Genomic DNA, 7,832 nt, shown 5'->3' with positions numbered 1-7,832 from the left:
TCGCTCCCCAGCTGTTCACATTCCCTCTGGGATTGTTAGGCAGCTCCACTCGCTCAGCAGGAGCCCGAGGAAAGTAAACATCTCCGCCAGGCAGGTGCCCCACCCACCATTTTATTTTGCTAAATCACTCCTTTAGCTAATATTTCAGGGACAGACACGCGACGCATCTGGCTCCAGCCAAATATTTTCAGTCACAAGGTAAATATTTGCCAGTTCCACTGCAGTAACATAGGTAGCAAGAGAAACAGGAGACCATTCAGCAACTTTCAATCAGGGCCCAAGCAGCTGCCAGGACTGTGGCCCCGCCCCTTTCCCGTGAGCCCTTTTGCGGCCCCGCCCCCGCACTTCCGGTCTCGGTGTTGGGCTCGTGGGTCCGAGTTTCTCTGAGGCTAGTCCAGGCCCGGCCCAGTTTTGCTGAGTTGCAGGCTTGGCGAAACTGATATCTTTTACAGCAAGTGTTGCCTTTGTTCATGCTCCACAACTCCTCGAAAGGGTGTTGGTTGTAGCCATCTGGAGGTATCCCGACACACTAAGAGTTAGGAAGCCTCCAAGGACTCTTGGTGAGGTGTGATTTGAGGGGAAAGGCCTCTCTGAGATACTTCTCAGGGCTCCTGCCCATTACTTTAATTGTTATTTGAGGAGACTTTCTTTGAGTCAAGTGTTTTGAGGTGTAGTTAATAAGCAATGCCCTGGGCTTTGTGTCTTAAAAGGGTGCTTGCGCTTAAGTAGAAGTGAAAATACTAACCTTTTAAGGTACGTTTTAGGTAGGAAGAAAAGGAAAAGGGGGTAAGGATATAGGGAAAGGGGAGCAGGTTGAGAACTAGTAAAAGCCAAGTTCCTGCCTCACTCTGGCAGTGGTTCCTTTATTTACTTATTTTTATTTTTTATAGTTGTAGATGGACAGCATGTAATTTTTTATGTGGTGCTAAGGATTGAACCCAGTGCCTCACATGCTTGGCAAGCGCTCTGTCACTGAGCTACAGCCCCAGCCCCCTTTATTTATTTTTTAAAAATATTTTTTCAATTGTAGTTGGACAGAATATATTTTTATGTGGTGCTGAGGATCAAACCCAGTACCTCATACATGTGAGACAAATGCTCTACCACTGAACTACAACCCCAGCCCCTGTTGCAGTGGTTCTTAACCTTCTTGGAGTCCTTTCAGGAATTGGATGAAAACTAAGAACCATTTTCCTGGGAAAAAATTTGTGAACAAAGCACTTTGCCTGTAATTAAAGGAACTCATTTACAGACGCCTGTGGGGGGAGGACAAGAACCTTAGGTTAGGAAACTTCTGATGTTCTGTGCCTGAGATCCCAGAATTCCTTGTCTTGCCCAGAGGTAGGGCTAGGGTGAGGAGAATGAGTCATTTTCCTTGGAAGTACTTATGGGAGCATCTAAAAGTACAGAAATAAAAATATATTTCAAATAATCAAATCTGCAATGACAGGCTGTGGTCTGCCATCTTTTATTGTAAACAAAATTTTATTCAAACTGGGGCCAAGGGGCTGGGGTTGTGGCTCAGTGGTAGAGCGCTCACCTAGCGCCTTCCAGGCCCTGGGTTCGAGCCTCAGCACCACATAAAAAAATAAACAAATAAAAACAAAGATATTGTGTCCAACTACAACTAAAAAAAATAAATATTAAAAAAAAAAAGGCCAAGACTAAGGTGAGATGGGTGAGGCATTACTGTACAAGTGCAGAGGCAGATACTCTCCTTATTTAAATTTTTTATATTTTGTTCAGGGATTTTTAAAAGTTTTAAAATCATGCATTAGAGTATTTGTTTTGAATACTGAGTTTTTGCCCCTCCCCTGCTCCCCATTAGTGTTTGCCTTCTTGGTCTTGCTGATGGGATACTGTATGCTAGGCCCTGAGTACCCACACTTCCATAAAGTGAGGGTGAGAAAATGTTTGAACTAGTCCTGGATCTGCCACTTTCTGGAGGCATAACCTCCAGACAGGCTGTTTAACCTTTCTGATCCTCTTCTTTACCTTTTCAGTTCTGACAGTCTATGGTTCTGTGACTTTGGAAGAAGCATCTAAGTCATATTGTTCCCTTGAAAACAGAACTCTCAATGAGCACCCAGTTTTACTGAAGGTGGAATTAGATCATAGTTTTACTTAGCCTTCCAGGATTCTCTTTATTTGTCTCCTTGCTGGAGGGGCTTTGCATAATACAGCCTTTTATTTGTGTTAACATGAGGGCCTGAACTGCAAACTATCCCTTGAACTTGAGTGCTGATTGATAAACCCTTAAATATTTTGTGAACTGAAATGAGTAAAGTATGTAGAGATGATATTGTTTAAAGAAAAATGAGGTTCAGATAGATGAAGTCAGCCCAGGTATCAATGGTGAGATATATATATATATATATATTTATTCTTTAGTTGTAGTTGGATACAATACCTTTGTTTTATTTTTTTATTTGTTTTTATGTGTCGCTGCAGATCAAACCCAGGGCCTTGCCCGCGCTAGGCAAGCATTCCACTGCTGAGCCACAACCCCTGCCCCAATGGTGACATGTTTAGAACCAAAACTCCAGTCTTTGACTCCCATTCATTGTGCTTTCTATCTCATCATGATGAGATATGATGCCTTCCTGCTTCCCTCAAGAGTTTCCTAGAAGTATTTGGTTTCTACCTTATGATGGTCCCTCCAATTCCTATATGTTTTCTAGTTTCCTTTTTATAACCCTATTCCCCAAACAGCTCTGCAATTGACCTAGTCCCAAAGAATTGGAAGTAGAGTTCTTGAGCATTTAAACTTTCATGGAATAAAACAAAACAAAAAACTGCTACAAAGCATATAGTCTCAGAAAACTAATTTCCTTATTTCTTTTGAAAAAATTTAAGTTTGTTTTTGGTGTTTGGGATTGAACCCAACCCCTTGCATGTGCTGAGCATATGCTCTACCATTGAGCTCTCTTCTTGATGCCTTGAAAGTTACATGCAGAGAACAAATGATGGGTAACAACCCCATGAGGTCAGTGCTGTTATTACTGTTTACCAGTGAATAAACTGAGGCACAAAAATGTTAAGTAACTTTACAAGTATTTTTTTAAAAAAGAGCTAGAAAATGAGAGAGAATTTTAAAAAAATATTTATTTTTCAGTTTTCGGTGGACACAACATCTTTATTTTATTTTATGTGGTGCTGAGGATCGAACCCAGTGCCCTGCGCATGCCAGGCAAGCACGTTACCGCTTGAGCCACATCCCCAACCCTACTTTACAAGGTTTTAAATTTTAAAGGGTCCCCATAATGGTTCTTACTCTCTGCTCTTGATGTTGGGGAGAGATTGTGGGTGGGGATTGGGAATTGGGAGGGGCAATCTGAGATGAAAATTTTACCTCTAACTCCCACCCCCCAAAGAAAAAGTGACTTGCTTAAGGTTTCCCAGCTGAGTATCAGAACCAGAATTCAAATCTAACATCCTTGGGCTGGGGATATAGCTCAGTGGTAGAGTGCTTGCCTAGCATGTTCAGGGCCATAGTTTTAATCCTCAGTAATGTGCAAAAGGGAAAAACAATCCAGGCATCCTGACTCCAGGATCTGTTTCAACCAGAACACTATGTGGTCTTTCTTGTAGGCCATTTGGCTTCATCTTGAACAGTTCCAGCGATGGGATGCCAACTGTCTGAGAGGATTCCTGGCTCTGTTGCTGAATCATTTCATCAGTTAGAATGCCTTCCCTTCATTATTGGTTCATGCCATAGGCTGTTGTCCAAAATGTTTCCTATTGTTTAAATGAGAAGAGAGGTACAAAGGAGAGTGAAGACCACAAAGAAAAAAATCCCTCAGTCTGTCCCTCCTCCATTAAACATTCCTGACCTACTTCTAGTTCTGTGGGCTTCCTGAAAAGACAAAGTTCTCTCTTTCAGTTTTACCTTTTCAAAGTAAAGTTCCAACTCTTTGTGTTCTAGGAAAGATTTAAGGTAGCCTGCATGAGTTATAAAATATGATTAGCATAAATTAAAAGTATCTGACATGATCCAGTAGTTTTCACTTTTAGATATTTGCCTACAGAAATAGTTATAGGAGCTTACAAGGACAAATATTCAATATTTTTATTATATCATTTTTGAATTTGTATAAAACAGGCAATTTAAATGTCCATCATTAAGAAAGTGACTAAATAAATAATAAATAATGGAATACTTTCACTTTGCAATAAAAATGTAACTGTTTATGTACTAACATGGAAAAATGTCAGTAACATCTAAATGTGGAATTTAGAAAGTAATTTTTATAATTATATTTGTAAAAAGAATATTATTGTGTGCATTAAAAAAGATTTGGAAGCCTATGCTCCCTATTATTAATAATGATTACCCCTAGGGAGGGAGGTGGTGATAGGAAAGGATGAGAGAAGAATTCTCAAACAGGGTCATCCCATTATATTTTAGATTTAAAGGGCAAGGGTTTCCTAGGTACCATGCTCAGAGAGTATTGATCACATCTTCAGTATGTACTTGTAATTTAAACAATTGGTGTAGTAAACAATAATTTTAACAACAAATGAAGAAAAAAACAATTCTAAATCAATCTCTCCCCAAAAGGTGTCAACATTGTTTCTTTGCTGTTCAGACTACTTTTAGCTTACAATGCATAATATTAATATAAACTTACCATAATTGCTCTGGAGAAAGATCATTGGCATTTTAAAAACTGGTGCTTGATGACATGTCATTTACATTGTCACTGCAGGGTGTTAGAGAATTTCACAGGGTGTGGTGGTACATGTATGTTCATAGTCTCAGCAACTGGGGAGGCTAAGGCAGGAGGATCACAAGTTCAAAACTAGCCTCAGCAACTTAGCAAATTTAAGCTGTGTTCATTCAGCTTATCCTTCAAAAGTCACCCTGTTTTGGAATTTTAGGGACAACTCCTCACTCCTATTCTTTTAGGCCCCTTCACCCTTAGAGGTCTCTTTGTGTTGTGTTACAACTGTCTCCTTCTCTAGGAGCTTTGTGAGGATGGGAATTGTGTCTTTGAGATATCTCATAGAGTTGTAGTGAACATCTTCCATTCCATTCACTGGTCAAATCATACCCTAATCTTCCTCTGGAGACCTGTCCACTGCCTTACTCTTTTTTTTTTTTTGGTACTGGGGATTGAACTCATAGGCACTTGACCACTGAGCCACATCCTCAGCCCTATTTTTTTTAATATTTATTTTTTAGTTGTAGTTGGACACAATACCTTTATTTTAGGTATTTATTTGTATGTGGTGCTGAGGATTAAACCCAGGGCCTTACACATAGGTGAGTACTCTACTGCTAAGCCACAACCCCAGCCCACCCCCTGCCCTGTTTTTATTTTATTTAGAGATAGGACCTCACTGAGTTGTTTAGCGCTTCACCATTGCCGAGGCTGGCTTTGAACTTGTGATCCTCCTGCCTCAGTCTTCTGAGCCACTGGTATTACAGGTGTTAATCACCATGCCTGGCCACTGTTTTACTCTTAAGCCAGAGTTTTGGGTGGGACTGATCAAATTCTACCTTCAGAGATGGGTTCCTTCTGCTATTTACTCAGCTATAGTAAATAAGAAGAAAACACATTTTGGAAAGAAAAGCATCCTTTCTTTTTGTGGCAGCAATTAAAATAAATGTGATTCTCTTCCCCTATATGATGTAATGTGAAGATTTGAAGACTAGAATTTTTGATCCATTTTTCTAGCATGAGGAGGTGCCTGAGGGCTATCTGTGTGGAAGACGAAGCTGGTACCCCCAAAGACAGAACACAGACACAGAGCAAAACAGTTTATGTAAGTATTTACATATGTGATGGTGTTATTTAATAGCTATTGTATGTTTCTTATGTGTCAGGTGCTATTCTTAGTACTTTATAAATATTAACTCATTTAATCATCATATTAATCTTGAGAAGTGGTACTATTATCCCTATTTTACAGTAGGGAAAAGCAGTACAATAGACAGGCTAAATAGTTTGCCTGACGTCACAGATCTCATAATTGGGGATTTTAAACTGGGTCTAATTGCCAATCTTGGGCTTTTATGCTCTTTCCTTGCTCAGCCACACCAAAGAAGGGCTTAAAGGGCAGGACTTTCTGTGAAATCAGGTATTAATTCAATGTGTTATCCTCTCATCATTGTGTTTGAAATTTAGGTGACTGTAGGTCCTGTACCTGGGTGTGGATTTAGGGAGCCACTTAAGTAGGCCTTGCACTTTCTTTCCCATGGCTACTTGAACACATAACCTGTAATCTCTGAGCAAGCTTTTATATCAGAAAGCCAGATTTTTAAATGCTCCCCATTCAAAAAAAAGTTAGGCAAGAGCCTGTTTCTGTGGAGTTGATTGGATCATGGAATGCAGGGATTGGAAGGGGGCCCTTGAAGATGATACCCTCTGACCCTCTTATATACTAATGTGAAAACTGAGACCAGTAAAGGAACTGTGGCTTGCTCAAGGTCAAACGGTTAGGGATGCATCAGCACTGTACCTTTCCTAGGATTCCTGGGTGTGGTATGTTTGCTATATTGGTGGTTTGTAACCCTTATCATTACAAGGCCAGGCTAAAAGGTTTGGGTCCTGTAGCACTGGGACTGGAAGAGAAAGGATGAAAGTCAGCACAGTCTCTCTTTTTTTTAAACGGTGCTGAGATGGACCCCAGGACCTCAAACATATTAGGCAAGCCCTTTACCACTGAGCTACAACCCCTCCCCCCAGTGCCTGCCCTTCTTTCTTATGATCATTCTCAATGACACCTCCCAGGAAACCTGGAGGTCTTGATATGCATATCTAGATCACTTAGAATCTTTATCTTCCCTGACTACTCAGAAGTATCTGATACTGGTATTCCTTCCCTCCTCCAAGGCACCATAACCTCTTGATTTTCTTCGTACTCTTCTATCTGTTCTTCAGTCACCTTCATGGGTTCTTCTACCTAATTTTAATGGTCAGTGTCCATCCCAGAACCTTACTTTTTCTCCCTTGTCATATTCTTCCTGTGTGAGGTCATCTGTCACAATAGTTTTAATGATGTAAATGCTGGTGTTTGTCAGATTTATTTCTTGTCCCTCTCCAAACATCAGATTTTCACACTGAAGTCACTTGCTTAAGCACCTCCATTTGGTGTCCCTTGAGCACCTTAGCTCTCTATAGACAAAATAGGTCTTGCTGTTTCTCTACCTCTCTGGCCCTCCCAACCTAGTTCTGTTTTCCCTGATAGTCTCTTGTCTCCTAAAGCATCTAATATGAAGTCTGAGCCCCAAAATAACCATCATTTACTCTCTTCCCTGCTTGAGACAATTGCAGCTATTCAACAGTGCCAAGAATCATGCTCTTCTAACATCCATTTTGATTTAAAATCTTTTATGTTTGAGATGGACTTTTCTCTGTTGACAATGGGCTGGGTTTGGCCAACTCATTAGGTGTGGTACTCCTGGCTTGTGGTAAATCCTGATTGGAAAACAATATAAACACATTTCCTGGTTAAGTGTATAAATGCACATGGATATTGGTTGTTCTCCTCCCTACCACTAACATACACTGAAGAAGAAGCAATCTGTAGCAATTCTGACATGCTCAGCATCTGGCCCTCATAAAAAAGCTTGGATGAGTCATAATTCTATGCCAACAGGAGAGGGCTTGTCTTGCTTGTGGAAATAATTCTATATATCTCTCATTCTGTCTATGATACTTTCCATGGCTTTATGATGATCAGTCTGATTTGTGTACTAAGAGATAGGTAGGATAAGAATTTGGGGGAAGGGATCAGGTGCAGTGGCAACATGCCACATTATTAGCAACTTGGGAGTTGAGACAAGAGGATTGCAAGTTTGAGGCAAGCCTCAGCAAATTAGCAGG

The 7,832-nt window shown here is 40.4% G+C and overlaps 1 long non-coding RNA gene across 1 annotated transcript in view; it reads left to right on the top strand.

Annotated features, from left to right (window-relative positions):
* Positions 1-364: 364 nt before the first annotated feature.
* LOC120890929 (uncharacterized) overlaps positions 365-7,832 on the top strand; it is a 28,181-nt gene continuing 20,713 nt past the window's right edge. Inside the window, exons 1-2 of the long non-coding RNA XR_005735401.2 lie at positions 365-560; positions 5,682-5,769. This is a non-coding gene — a long non-coding RNA (uncharacterized LOC120890929). The remainder of the gene's footprint in view (positions 561-5,681; positions 5,770-7,832) is intronic.

The sequence above is a fragment of the Ictidomys tridecemlineatus genome, chromosome 11, assembly GCF_052094955.1.
Source record: "Ictidomys tridecemlineatus isolate mIctTri1 chromosome 11, mIctTri1.hap1, whole genome shotgun sequence".
Taxonomy (NCBI): domain Eukaryota; kingdom Metazoa; phylum Chordata; class Mammalia; order Rodentia; family Sciuridae; genus Ictidomys; species Ictidomys tridecemlineatus.
Note: the sequence above shows the minus strand (reverse complement) of the source record. Positions and strands in the feature narration are given on the sequence as shown.